This window comes from Coccinella septempunctata, chromosome 9 (assembly GCF_907165205.1).
Source record: "Coccinella septempunctata chromosome 9, icCocSept1.1, whole genome shotgun sequence".
In the NCBI taxonomy this organism is placed as follows: domain Eukaryota; kingdom Metazoa; phylum Arthropoda; class Insecta; order Coleoptera; family Coccinellidae; genus Coccinella; species Coccinella septempunctata.
This window is the reverse complement of record NC_058197.1, coordinates 17998691-18013507: the sequence shown is the minus strand read 5'-3', so window position 1 is coordinate 18013507 and position 14817 is coordinate 17998691. Positions and strand designations below refer to the sequence as shown.

Genomic DNA, 14817 nt, shown 5'->3' with positions numbered 1-14817 from the left:
ATTAATCCTATTGGGAACTCTATTAGAGACGATAAGCTATTCCTGTCAGAAACATTCAGGCATCTCTAGGGATTGGTTAGAGTGTTTTGCTGAAGCCTGGAGTTCATTAAAACTGTGCCAACCACCTTTAAAATCTAGAATCCAGAGTATTTTGTTGTGGTTGGATTCTGATACGACTTACCACAAGAAGATTTAGGAGAAGTAATTTATGTTTTAACTGAATACGATGTTATTCAATTACCAACAAGATGTTTTGAATATCTATGTTTTAATTCCTTTTGAATCGAAGATTCTACGAAACGATTGGTCTTACAATTCAATTAAATAGGTGATAGGAGGTATTAACAGTTCGGCTTTGAGTTCAAGTTGAATCGACCGTCAGAAATTGAATTATTTAAGCGTTTCGATATTAAACCGAGGAACAGGGGCGATTTTCAATCAGAATTTTTTCCCCCGTTCAGAATTTCCAATTAAACATTCTCCAACCGAACCGGACGGAGAAAAATTCAAACGGTTGCGTACATAACCGGATATAACAGTTCAATTCAAAGGAGAGCACTCACCACTTCAAAGCTCCATCCAATATCTGAAACAGAAAAGCGTAAGATTAAAACAAGTCCTCACGTCACTCACTCCCAACTCCATTAATACCATTTAATTCAGTTCAAACGAAATAATTTAACTTCCATTCATTCCGACCATCTTCTCGCGATCTAGCCCCATCTCACCCCTAAATGAGAAACGTTCAAACGCCGGTGCTACGTCCGCATTCGACGTAATAATTCTCGTATTGTCTTAGGAAGACATCAATTAAGGAGTTTTCCTTGGCCCCTTCGCTGAACGGATGCGACAAATGAAACTTTCTCGGGGAGATCCAACGTATGTTCTTGATGCTTCGGGGTGTACGTTCCAAAGAATTAGTTTTTGGGTGGAGTTGCTGTAGTGTTAGAGTTGGCGATTGAGTTTCGGCGGAGTTGTGTATATTTAGCAGGATGGATGTTAGTAACGCGTTAGTTTGTGGGTTGCAATTAGGGGTGGGTGGTGGTTTAATCCAGATTATGAGAGGGGTCAGACTTGGCAAGGTTTGGAGTGAAATGTATAGGGTTGGTTGGTTCCAAGAACCACCATAGGGGCTTTACTATAAGAGCGTATTTCAGGCAAAAATACTTGCAATCGAAAGATCTAGACATAAACTGTCAAGGATATTCTGATAGTCTGATAGCATATTTTTTTATGCATGAAATTGGTCTTTGCTAACTAGATATCAATACATCCTAATATGAAAGTTTCTGTAGAAGGAAGAAACCAGTGGAGAAACACTCTTCAGGAACCTTCTAGAGAAAGACCATTATAAAAAGTTCTTTAGGGATTCTGAAACAGCAAGATCCAAGAAGTGTTTGCAAGTCTGCTCAAGGAAGGGAGTAATGAGGACTTAGCCTTCTTGAAGTCCCCTCAGAGTTCATTGGAACGCTGGAGGGCAAGCTGTAGGGGGCAAAGTTTAACGAACAGCTCTGATGGTGGGCAAAATAGACCTTGTGGTCCCAGTGGAATGTAACCTCCACACCAAGCTATAACTATAACTGAGTATATATGAGATAGAGGAGTTGTTTAGAGCTCACCATATGATAAAATGTAGCCTTTGCTCGAGAAATTCCAGAAAACTACATGGACCGCAACATGAATCATCCCCGACAGAGATTTTTCCCATTCGTCCCACGCATCTCGCCGTGGAAAATGGAAAATTCGTATTATTTATGCCCAAGCAGGTCCTCACACCCCATAAATCCAGACAAAGGAGTTAATCCGTGAGTAGATGGCCGACGAGACCGCGGACGGAAGGGGTTCGAAAAATTAAAATCGGGGAAAACGTGTTTCTGACAAGTTTTCCGACCCGGGTCGGAAAATTCGGAACGCGTCCTTTCGAAACAAATTACGCGGAATTTTGAGTCGGTCGTGGAGCAAAGTTACGCGGCGTATTGTCGGATGTTGGTTTGATATTCGATAGCGGTGGTTTCGTCGGTCAGGTTTTATCGAGTTTTGGGGAAGTTTTCGCTGCAATAAAAGTATATCATGTTGCGTGGATTTTACGAGTCACTTTCAGCAACTTGGAGTTTCGCTCGACTTCAGAAACTGGTGTTGTCAGGAGTTTGTAACATGGAAATATACATGTGTTCATGTAATAATGTATGGAGAGAAATCAAAAAACGATTTGGTATATGCACTGATGTATTAAGTAAGGTTTCTGACCTGCCTCAAATGGCAAAGACTGCTTCAGAGGAATGAACAGAATGAAGATTCTATCAGGTGCGCCTGCAGGATAGAAAAAGGTTCCTTCTGTTGCAAACAGAAGTTTCATCCATCTCGGCACAACCGTTCGGTCTTGACAAAGTTTTAACTGACCCATCTTTTTCGGGATTCAATAAATTTCGAAATTTCATCCAGCTAGATGCAGTGGCGATCCCAGGAGTGATGTTGAAGTGGGGACATCATTCGCTGGCATAAGCTAGCTGTGCTGTGAAGAAGGAATTTCGTCTTCCAGTATCAGCCGATCTTCTGCGAAGTCTATAGCTCTTGCTCTTCCACCCCCAATATATGCAGCACTTTCACTACTAACTACACTTCATTTTTCGAGCAACGTTTATCGGCCTAGAAAGATCTGGCATTCATATTCCTATTGATCACGAAAGAAGTCGTTAAATATTTGTTGTGCTGTTATTACCCACATTAAAATTACTGAAGAATCAGTTCCATTAGGACACACCACATGCAACAACTCGATCAATGTTGAAGAGGAATCAGTTTCAATCGAAGTAACGAGATACTTCGCTCAACAAGCATTTGGAAAAGGGTTACAGGCCAGGGAGTATCAGGTTGATAGTCACTCTGAAATGTTATTTTAGAGTGGAAGGCATAAGTTGATAGTTAGTAGTCGGATACTTACAAATTGCCCTCTTGTTGGAATCGATGTTTATTGAAAACAGAGGGTTCTAACATTCGACGTTAATTTGTGATCAGTGTGTCGAAATAATTCGTTGTTTTCACTCCAGGGAGATCATAATGGAGTCAAGACAACTTGAATAGGGAGTCGAAGACCAAACTTGGAATATTTACACCGGTAGTCACTTCTGTAGTGGTCCTTTATTCTTCCTGAGTATGAGATCTTCTCAGACATATCTAGGGCTCTAGGATCTATACCTCTACTGAAGTGATGGAGTGTCTGTTAGGGTAACCCTATCCAGACCTCACTGGTACTTAGGTGGCCAAGTTGAAAGGTGATTGAGGCACTGCACGAAGAAGGAGAACCTTATGCTCTAATAGACAGGACAAATAAGCCATCAGGATTAAGTTTTACAGTACTTCATCGACTATGTTATCTGATAAAAAGTTGTTCAAGCATGTCAATTCGAAATTTTCACTCCCACGTCTTCTTTGCCGCATGCAGTCCCTCTCAGCGTTCCTACAGGAATATCAATACTGTCCCAGTTTTTCCAGCGGCAGTGAATCACGTGACAGCGCCCGAAAAATTACCCGATTAATTTTTTCGTCCCTTTTTCCACTCAGGTGAAACGCACATTTGTCCCAGTAATTTACTGGATCCCGCATAAATAAAAACTGCCGGTTTTTTTTCGTTTGGCCCGGAAAATGAGTTGTGTTATGTTTCCGCCCGAGGGGGATTTTTAAAAACAACGGGGTTGTCGTGATGTGGGTGGATTTTTCGCTGATCGGGACCTGGGGACGTATTACAGCAAATCAGGTGACATCGTTGATTTAGATGCACTGAATGATTCATAGAGAAGGTTGATTAGAAAATGAAGGATTTGGAAAAAGACAGACATCACCTACTTGGTGTCACAATAGTCCTGTTATTTTCAGATTATTTTTTCGCAGTTTGAAAGAATTTTAAGGTCTTGATGAAGGCTCAATACAGAGATATCAATACAGTCTCGTACTCATCTCTCGATTGCAAATATATTTCAGCGTCAGAACCTATCGTGGTTTTGAACCATCATTCAAAGAATGAAATTGCCATTGAAATCTTCCAAATCTGCCATAACTTCTTCTATTTCCTCGTAGAACCCTTCAAGAAAGTTCCAGCTGAACTGAATTTCACATTGAAATAGAAATTATGAAATTCTGAACGTCCACTCTGGTTGCTCGGATAATTATTTCATGGAATACATGAAATATGTACCTTTTCTCGAAACCGCAAAGTGTCACAATCAGAAAACCAGTATAAAGTGGTTCTTTAACTCACCTATTCCTTTTCCGTTTAGCACCGGAGCAAAAAAAAACCCGACCGGCAAAAGGTCACGCTGAAATCAGAGCCCGCGCAAAGGCGTAGCCCTTAATTAAAGCGGGTTCAACAAGCGTGTAATTCCAGATATTCCAGACTCAATTTCCGTGACTGGAAATGGTATTTTCCTAGGTGTAATAGCTCGGCCAGAAAACGACGCGTACGTAGAGCGGATTGTTCTGAAATTATCAACGCTGCTGGCGTGCCGGTTTATTTTCTTGAAAAGGTATCGTACAAAGGGAACGAGCATGAATTGGGGGTTGAATAGACGTCGTTTTTCAGCAGTTATCGTTATAGACGGTCAGGAATATGATAAAATAAATTAAAGGCTTCAATTCCATGGGTAGGTGAGCGGATAAATTAATTCACAGCCTTAATTTGTATTGCCACGAAATACCTCACCCCAACCATTCAATTCGATATAACGTCTACTTTCTAATTCATCTTCAGTTTTGTTTCGTGCGTTCTCCAGACGAGGTGGATATTCCTACAAATAATTATCAGTGTTTTGTGAAAATTCATATAGGGAAACCGGTCCTGGATACTCACGAGGAAACGGCCAAGGCTCCTAAAGATGTTGTGGGTTTTATCAACAACATTGACGACCTTCTTGGGTTCCTATGAATGAGTAGGGTAGGCTAATCGAGTCACAACGACCCCGGTTCAAATAATAAGACGTAGGAGCCCCGGATTCACTCTGTATACTGTTTTAAAACAAGATTTCCCTCTGGCAACTTCCCCTCGAGAACCTTTCACGAACAATCCGCCCACAAGAGGCATCTAAGCAAAAATCTCTGCTCAAAAAAAAAACCACGAATTATGCTGCGATGATGGCCTACGTACCATCAGGCCGAAGGAATAATAGGGGCGCTACCAACTTCCCCAGACGTAATTAACCAGACACGAAAAGTTGGTAAACTTTCTGCCTTTGATGTGTTATTTATACACAGAGATGAATGCCTTCGCAGGGCGCTGTCGTGCGTCGCCGTCCATTGAAGTCTGACGGCGTCGAAATTCACCGAAAGGGGGTTAATGGGGATCGGGGGCACTTTTGCCGGTTGTTTTCATGCGGAACGAACGCCGAGCATTGTCCCGGAGGAGTTTAGCGGTGGGCTGGACGTTTGTCGTGGAACTTGAGGCTTCTATTTCTTTCGCGACAGCTTTAATTATTGTTTAGGTGGGTTTAACTCGAGGTGTCACGCTTAAAGATGAGTTTACCCTGGAAATGATGAGGGTGGATAACTTTGGGGGTGATTCCCTAATCGTTTATACTCAGCGATAACAGTTCATTAGGGAGTATTCAATGAAAACTGAAAGGGTGTGATTGTCCATTGAAATCAAGGCTCATTTCAGACGTCTGTTAGATTGATTTGCTTCTCTTGTCCCTCTGGAAGATTATAAAGGGAAATTAACCCGAGGTCAGGAGTTTTTTATTGATTTCCAGTTAGTCAATTCATTGATTATTGATTCCTCTTGACTGCGAGGCGTATAGTGAGAGCATCAAACACAAAGTGCGAGAGCACTACTTGGAAGAGAGGAAAAAAAGCAGTCCTGGTCAAACCGTGAATGCCTTGACATATTGCTTCTGCCTTCTTCTCTTCTTGGTCTCAAGGTGTGTACACCCTGTATCATAAGGGTGTACAAGAGATGCTTTTCTCTTAGCTCATCAAAGTATCCTTGTTGAATTTGGTTCCATAACATGTTAAATTTTCAAAGATCAACCGACACCTAGATTAGAATTTACCGGGACAATATTCCGCCTTCCGTTTACCCGTCATCCTAACCGCGTCATGATAACCGTCCACATCTTGGAATTAATCAACCCTTACCTCACCATGGGATACTTGCGATGCAAAACTAATCTTGCGGCCGCCCCCTCCCTCCAACACCCCCCCTTCCTGATGAAATTAGAGGAACATATATGCTCGCCAGGAGAAATGATCATTCAAATTAGGGGGCTGGCAGTGGCGTTGCCGACGGGGTTGTTAGCAGCTACGTAATTGAATCTGGACGGGGAGAGGGGTCGGTATCGCGCCGGGGGTTACTTCTAGGGGCGAGAGAAGGGAGTTATAGTTGCAAAACTGGCTAAGGGACACGGTCTCATCGATGATTTAATGTTTGCCAGTCTGAGGGTGTGGGTATAATCGAGTTATCGAACTATGGACTTATCAGAGGTGGCTTTGATGAAGGAGAGGCTGCAAGGGGAGATTCGGTTAGTGTTTTGTTTCCTGGATGTGCCGGGATGGACTTTTTGGGGTTGTTGGAGTCGTTGGAAGTGTGAATGCGAGTTGTTGGACGTGTTTGGCGTGGTCTAGGAAATGCTGGGAAGCTCGTAATGGTTGTGGAAATCTTTTAAGTTATCTGAGTATTTCCTCTTTCCTTTTCTGATATACAGACACAAAACTCCAGGTACACTCGGTTCTTATCACGTATATTCCAGCGCCAGCTCTTGTCGTGGTTTTTGAGCCATCAGTATATCATTGAATGGTGTTAACTTCGCCAATACTCTAAGACCCTCTGCTTCATCCAGATATCATTTCATTCCCTGACTGAAGAATTGGAAATTCGAATACTTCCAGGCCAGTAAATGCTGAGGTTGCACCTTCTCTAACCAGAGCATCTCATTACTTTTGAAGCCTGAGTGTCCAGATTACCAAATGAGTAGCACCTCTGTTGCACCTTCTTAATTTGGAGAGGTTAGCTCTACATTCAATTACTCCTGTCATGTCGTTAGCCTGCCAGACTCGCAACGGGACTGGGTTTTTTAATTACCAGATCTCCAGCCTTCAGTTGGGTTGAATGCTGATTGAGCATGGAAATCAGTTTGTCATGATCGTTCACGGTTAGGTTATAGAGCCTGTGAGTTGCTAGTCTAGCCTAGGTAGACCAGGGAGATCTGATAGCATCCCCAGAGCTGCGGTTGGGGTAGAGAGTTAAACCTCTGAAATCCTGAGATGTGCTGTTCTTTGGTGGTACATGTTTTGGGTTTGTGGACCACCAGGCAATGCTGGTGCCTGAAAAAATGCATCAAAACACAGTCGACAGTAGAGCCATTTGTGATGCAGTGTAGGTGGAATCCATACATTTCATAACTGCATCATAAATTCGCAATTTTTAATATCGTCCAACTTTCAGCCCTCCTGATCCAACCAGAAACGTCAACAATCATCCGGAATCGACCCCGTTAAATATTGAATTCGAAATTCATGACGATACGTCAATTAACATCCGTCATTTTCGAACACCGAAAGCCGTTGTACGTACGGCTCGTAGAAAAATACGGTCGGCGTCGATATGTATTTCAATTTCCCGACGCGGAAAACACGGGGCCATAAACAGGGATCATGTATATTTCCCCATATTTTCCGTGTACGAGGCATGATTTACGTCTGCCCGTATAGACTGGTGCCTTGTGTTGGAGGATAAACGACGTATAGAAATGGCAAAATGGCGTTCGGTTTTCGGAAGGAATAAGGGTGGTAGCAGACAGAATTCCAACGTATTTCAGAGTGACACGACTGGATCTACGCTGGCAACTTTGATCATACAAAAAAAGGCTATCACTTCTTCTCCAGTGATTTGGGAACCTTCTATTTGGAGAAGACAGGTGGAACAAAAAATCACACAAATATCTGGTGATAATTTTGGATACTGATGATAAATATGTACCTGCAACACTGAACCATATTTGGTTATCGCCATTTTGCCATTTCACAGTCGAATTCGAAGACACAATCACGTCAAAACTCCAATGAGGTCCTGAAGCCTATACCAGCTAGGTTGATATCAACCGGTGAGTTATAACAGTTATCTTTCGTTAATGAATAGTCTGTACGTGATAAACCAACTCGCAAACAATCTAGCAGACGAACATGCCGTTAATTTACGCAAGCTCGCACACGGCTATATAACCATACTGCGATATCATAGACAATGACGGCTACAAATAGGAGATTATTGCTCTATTGCATTTATTGGAGATAATCTATATGTGCAGCAGTGGGTGCGCCTATATAACTGGTATTGGCAGTGGTCCATTTCGGGTTATCCATTCCGACCCAATTACGATAAAAATATCACAACAGCGCCTTCGATTATAACTGTGGTTCCCAAGATTTACACCCTAATAAGATAGGGCAGATAAGAGACTAATTTGGTCTACTAACACTCCACTGCAGACCTAACTCTCAAGCCTCAAACATTCTAGCTCTCTTTTCTTTATATACAGGCTGTATTCGAAGGTGAGGTTTCTCAGAACTCCTACTTGCCAATCAGAATATTTACTTGTAAGTCAGAATCAGATTTGTATCTCAGAATTTCGACTTGCAATTCAGAATTCTGTCTTATATCTCAGAATTTCAACTTGCAAGTCAGAATTCTGCCTTGTATCTTAGAATTTCCATTTGGAAGTCAGAATATTGATTTGTAGCTGAGAATTTCACCTTGTATCTCAGAATTTTGCCTTGCATTTCAAAATTCCGACTTACAAGTGAGAATTCTGCCTTGTATCTCAGAATTTCAACTGTCAAGTAAGAATTCTAATTCGAATTCCTGATTTCCGACCTGCAATGATTCAAAATTCTGCCTTATATCTCAGAATCCTAACTTTCAAGTTAGAATTCTGCCTGTATCTCAGAATTTCTATTTGCAAGTCAGAATATTGATTTGTAGCTGAGAATTTCACCTTGTATCTCAGAATTTTGTCTTGCATGTCAGATTTTCCACTTTCAAGTCAGAATTCTCACCTGAATTTCAGATTTCCGACTTGTAATAATTCAGAATTCTGTCTTATATCTCAGAACTCCAATTTGCAAGTTAGAATTCTGCCCTGTATCTCAGAATTTCCATTTGCAAGTCAGAATATTGATTTGTAGCTGAGAATTGTACCTTGTATCACAGAATTTTGCCCCGCATTTCAGAGTTCCGACTCACAAGCCAGAATTCTGCCTTGTATCTTAGAATTTCAACTGTCAAGTCAGAATTCTAACTTGCATTTCAGATTTCCGACTTGCAATAATTCAGAATTCTGCCTTATATCTCAGAATTCCAACTTGCAATTCAGAATTGTGCCCTGTATCTCAGAATTTCCATTTGCAAGTCAGAATATCGATTTGTAGCCAAAGAATTCTACGTCGTATCTCAGAATTTTGCCACACATTTCAGAATTCCTACTCACAAGTCAGAATATTGAGTTGTACCTCAGAATTTCGACTGTCAAGTCAGAATTCTTACTTGAATTTCAGATTTACGACTTGCAATTAAGAATTCTGACGTGTATCTCAGAATTCAGACTTGCACCTAAGAATTCTGACTTGTATCTCAGAGTTCCGAATTGCAAATCAGAATTGTGACTTGTATGTTAGACTTTAGACTTGCAACTCAGAATTCTGACTTGTATCTTAGAATTCAGACTTGTCAGTCGAAGTTTTACATTACGATAAAGATATTTTTGCATGGCAACTCTTCCTTTTTTATGCAAATAATCTCCTGAAATCCTTTCTTGTTCGGAGAGAATCCTTTCGTACATTTCGAAAGGGGAATCATCCCTGTAACTACGTCTCCTACCACGAAATGGTTGCAAAACAGAATAACACGATCATGAACCTCATAAAGTCTTCAGGTCACTCGAGACCTCATCCTCTCTTCCTGCATCGCTGCCCCCCCTTCTCTTACATGATCCACTCAGATGAATTCTTTATACCCGGATGAATTTTTCAGGGCAGACGTTACGGCAGTTGGACACGTTTCCACGGCAAAAAAAGAGGAAATTTCTTATTTCTATACGGAGTTCAGACGGGGACAATTTAGTTGGAAGGATATAAAATTGGGGAAATTAATGGTTTACGATGTGAAGGGCGCATTTTTTTTTCGATAATGTACCTGACGTTCGACCCGAAGGGTTTGAGGACCTATTGCAGTTGACGGTTAATAAAATGGATGGGTGAAAGTTTAAAATATTAACACTGACGTTTGATGAGATACAGAAATTTCTGAGGACGATTTTCTGGTGGACTGATTTTTACGTCTCCTTGGAGAAAATGAGATGGGGCCAATTAGGTGGGTCAGATAACGATGTCAATTATCTTCGAGGATTTATTTTTCTAAATCGCATTACACGGCATCCAGTCGAAAGGGATTTTGAAACTGAAGGGGATTTGGAGCTTTAGTTAATTGGAGCCGAGGAGTTTGCGCGGGCGTTACTTCTGTTTTTTGTTGATTCGATTAGGTGTAGGGTGGAATCTATGGCTCAATGATGAAAACGTGGGCCTCGAGGTTCAATTGACGCGTATGATTGACCCTGACTATGGTTTTGAATCGGTGATATTGAAGATTTGTTAGTGATGAGGTTAAATTTTTTGTGGCTACGTTTTGTGAGTCCCAAAATCCATGATTTTGCTGTTGCTGTGGTCTTTCGTGGCTCATCAACAGGGTTTAGATGAGCCTCCAATTCTAGTCTAGGCAATTCCGAAAGCCTATCTCCCTCCGTTTAGATTTTAATCTTCGAAATGGTATTTTTCAAAAATTGCAATTTTCAATCTGCGATATCTCCTGTTATATTCGTCTGATCCAATTGGGATTTCTGTTATAAAATCAGCGTTGCTAAGGCTTCCACCGTAGCTCAATGGGACGCATATCCTGAAACCAAACTGAAAAAAAAACCCTGCTCGATTACGACAAATACAAACGGTCTGGTGTCATGAACTTTTCCACGTAACTACAACCGCCCCTTCAACCTCGACGAACTAATCAATTTGCCAAATCACAACCTAAATACCGTCGCGCCTAATCTTCCGCGAACACGCACCCCATCAGCCGATCCAATAACGCAATACAAGGGGTTGATTTCTTTCCCGGTGTTCACGGCACGCTTGCCAAACTCCCCGTCTCACCCGAGGCACTGTGAGACGCCTTCGAAATCATAAAAAGTCTAATTCGCGCCGCGTTTGTACGTTTTGAATAATTGTACTACTCGAGAGGGGAGACGGAGGGTAGTAAATCGAAGAATCCGCCTCATGAATGCGCTTTGTGTTGTAGATGGAGTGCCAGTTCTTCCTCCACTCAGAGTTGTAATTCGAAAATAGTTACAGCAGATTTAGAGGCTTTCATCTTCAGCAGATACTGTGTAAAGATTATCATTTCCATAGCTTTCAAAGTTCAATGGAGACTTTTATCGAAATACTAGTGGTTAGTTGAGAGATTGAAGAACAATGGTCTCCTGATTGCAAATAAGAAAGCTTGTGATGAGTCTGGTCTCTCCGCCAGATACGATTCATCAACTGCCAAACCTACATAGCCCACCTTAGGAAGAATTTTGAGTCATGGTGTGATGGAACCCTGATATCCTTCCAAAAATCTTCCAGAGCCTTCAGCAGTGCGTTATAGTCTGACAGTTATACTGTCAGGATCGAGCACCAATGCTACCCCATCAAAGATACCATTCGACTGCCTTGGTGGACTTCCCAAGCTATACCGAAGATCAGCAACTACTTGGTTTCAGTTCTCGGGCACTCGTGAAGCAGAGGAATGGAGTTGGCTCTTCTGTGGTGTGGAAAAATAGATCTAGAAAAAGGAGAACTTAACTTAGAGTACTTCAGTGGACTGTCCTCTGTAGATATTCCAAGAAGTACCTCGAAAGCTTCAAAGCCAAGCAGAGTAAGGGTTATGCAGAAAGTTTTGTGAGTAGATGACAACACCTGAGAGTTAAGACAGTTGTTTAAGTTCATCAGAAAGGTTGAACTGTAGCCTAAGAGCACCTAAGGCTAGCTCCTCGCCAGAAAAGGAACACAAACGCCACTTACTGACCTACAACCTTTCTGTGGTATAGGAAAATGCCACTATGAAAGGATTTTCTGGAGAAGTAAGAAACAAAGAGAGTGACACTCTGGAGAAATCTTCCAGGAATGGATCATTCCAAAAAGTTCCTTCGGATTTTGAAACGATCCAAGAAGATCCAATAAGAATAAGGTGCCTTCTCCTCACAGGACAATGTCACCCTAGAAAGCATATGATGAGAATTGGCTCATCAGGAACTGATGATTGTTGTTTCTGTGGAAACGAGAAGGAAACTCTTCCAAAGGGAAAAAGGAGGAAACTGCTGTTCACCTGGTTACAGAATGCCTCGCCATTGCAACCTCTGGCGCAATGGAAGATTCCTCTAGAGGGTTTCTCTGTTGGTTTCTTCCTTCTCCAGAAAATCTTTCTTAGTGGTTCTTCTTTCATACTACACTCTGGGCCAGTAAGTGGAGTTTCTGTGACAGTAAGTAAAGTTTGTCCTTGCCTCATTCTGGCAAGGGTGTTGGCATCTTAGATTCCTCTGATTCCTCAGAGACCAGAAACCCAGGGCAAAGTGACCTTGTTGTTCTTGCCTTCGGCCCTTCCCTATCAGCTTTGTTACTGTTAGAATGACTGGCCCTCGAGAGTATATAGATGTCATTTTTACCAGAATATCGACAGCACTTAAATCCTTCCTGGTGCAGCCTCCACGAAGACTATCATCGGAAATAACAAACCCATAAGGATGTTCCGATACCAGACGCCCCAGACTTGGCCATAAAACGCCAATTTTTGCGGCGTTAACGGTCATAATGACCGTGAACGCCCAGTCTCCTCCAATCCTTGTTGAGCGTCAAGACGCTCAGCCGACGCCGTCGCCGAAACTACTCGTAAATCTATGCCGTTCAGAAATTGATCGTCCGTGAATGGGGGAGATGATGATGTCGATGTAATCGAGTTCCTGTTTCTCCAGATAACTCGCTCTCGCGATAACAATTAGTGACGTATTCGGATCGTTGGCAGCGAGGAAATTAGCCGCAATTACATTATGCCGGGACCATTGCTTCAAATCCCCTCAAATCGGTCGAAAGTTAGAGATGGCGATGGAAATTTATGCAGTTGCAGTTATGGATCCCGACCGTGGCGAACTGGAAATTGATATATTACTTATGGCTCGTTAATCTGCTGCTCAGATGTTCCCCCGGGAGGATGGGATGTTAAATTATGGATTGTAATGGGACCGTGTTGATATCCGAGATTGAGAAATACGAAACTCCTCGGAGAATGTTGTTGAATCTCTCCCCGGTTCTCGTTATTGAACAAAACACCGCGTTGTTAGGAGCCAATCTCTGACAAGTGGATGAGGATCTGAAAGTGATTTAGCTATGTACCTATCTCATATTTTGCAAAGTAGATCCTCCAGGGGAAAAGGCAGTATCCAATTCATCACCTCATTGGTGTGGGTTCTTCAGTTTGCCAGTTCCGTGAAGAAAAATACTTCTTTAGAAGTCTCAGAATGTATGTTGTTTGTGCCCAGTCCTATCGCTGCTGAAGCACCTGCCTACAGATCATCGACTAGAGTGGTGAGTCAAACAGACGTCCTTCTCTGTTCTAAGTTTCCATATGTGAATGGTTCTTCCAGCTCTGGACACTTGCATACCATTTGTTCAGCTGTGTCTGCTTCTTATCCACAGAGCCTACAAATCTCATCTGCTGACTTTCCCATGCTGTAAAAATGATATTTGTACCGACAGTGCCCTGTGAGCAGTCCCACCAACACCCGAAGCTCAGCTCTTGGCAGCTTTAGCAGTTTTCTGGTGTAGGTCGGTGAAATCATCACTAATTTCTCTGACTGAGTAGGTCCGGGAGTGCTTCTCCAAAGGTTTTTTTATTGTTCAACTCCCATTGTTGGACAGCTGCCTTATATTGATTTTTCCCAAGCTCATAGAAAGGCAGGTCCAGCAGGTGTAAACCTTGATGCTTTTTCTGCAAGTTAATCGACTCATGAGATAAGGATGGTGGCAGAAGCTGTAGCTTTTTACTGTGATTGTTAGGCTTATCCTGTATCCATGTGGAAGAACTGTCACCACATCAGAATACATTGAACTCTTTCGTTTATTTGTTCCATCCAGCAGACCATGTAGATCTTTTGTTCTCTACCCTATCCATTCATAGAAACCCAAGAAGGTCTTCAATGGTGTTGATAAAACCGACAACATCCTTAGGTTCCTTGGTGAGTGAGTATCCAGGACAGAGACTCCCCAAGACTCCCCAGACTCCCCAAAATAGCTCTATACGGCGAAATCACTGAGGGAGCCCGGAAACCAGGAGGCCAGTATAAGCGGTTTAAGGATACACTACATCAATCCCTAAAATCAGTTAATGCTAATCATAACTGGGAACAACTAGCGTTAGACAGGTCACAGTGGAGGTCTTTGGTCCACAGTTATAATGGAGAATCGAGAAGGATACAGCGGCGGCCAGATCTGGTTGGAGACTATCCATGCCCTGAGTGTGGAAGGATCTGCAGGTCACGGTTGGGTCTCTTTAGTCACAGGAGGGCACACAGTCGCAACTAGCACTGAGAAGTTACAAGTCTGTTCAAATTTTTTTTTTTCTTCTTTTTGTAGATTTATTCCCGATAACGGGATACAGCAATGAATGAATGAATCCAGGACAGGTTTGCCTATATGAATGGTTCTTTGGCCAGCCAGCTCTGGCATACCATGTGTTCAGCTGTATCTGCTTCT

General features: G+C 42.2%; 1 protein-coding gene across 3 annotated transcripts in view; it reads right to left on the bottom strand.

Annotated features, from left to right (window-relative positions):
* Positions 1-14817, bottom strand: part of LOC123320360 (TWiK family of potassium channels protein 7-like) — a 183588-nt gene that overhangs the window by 61988 nt on the left and 106783 nt on the right. For 2 of the 3 annotated variants that reach the window (XM_044907658.1, XM_044907657.1), the window contains exon 3: positions 564-586. The gene's annotated coding sequence lies outside the window, so the exon portion shown is untranslated. Of the gene's footprint in view, positions 1-563; positions 587-7963; positions 8018-14817 lie in introns of those variants that run through there. The other variant, XM_044907659.1, reaches the window with a different exon arrangement.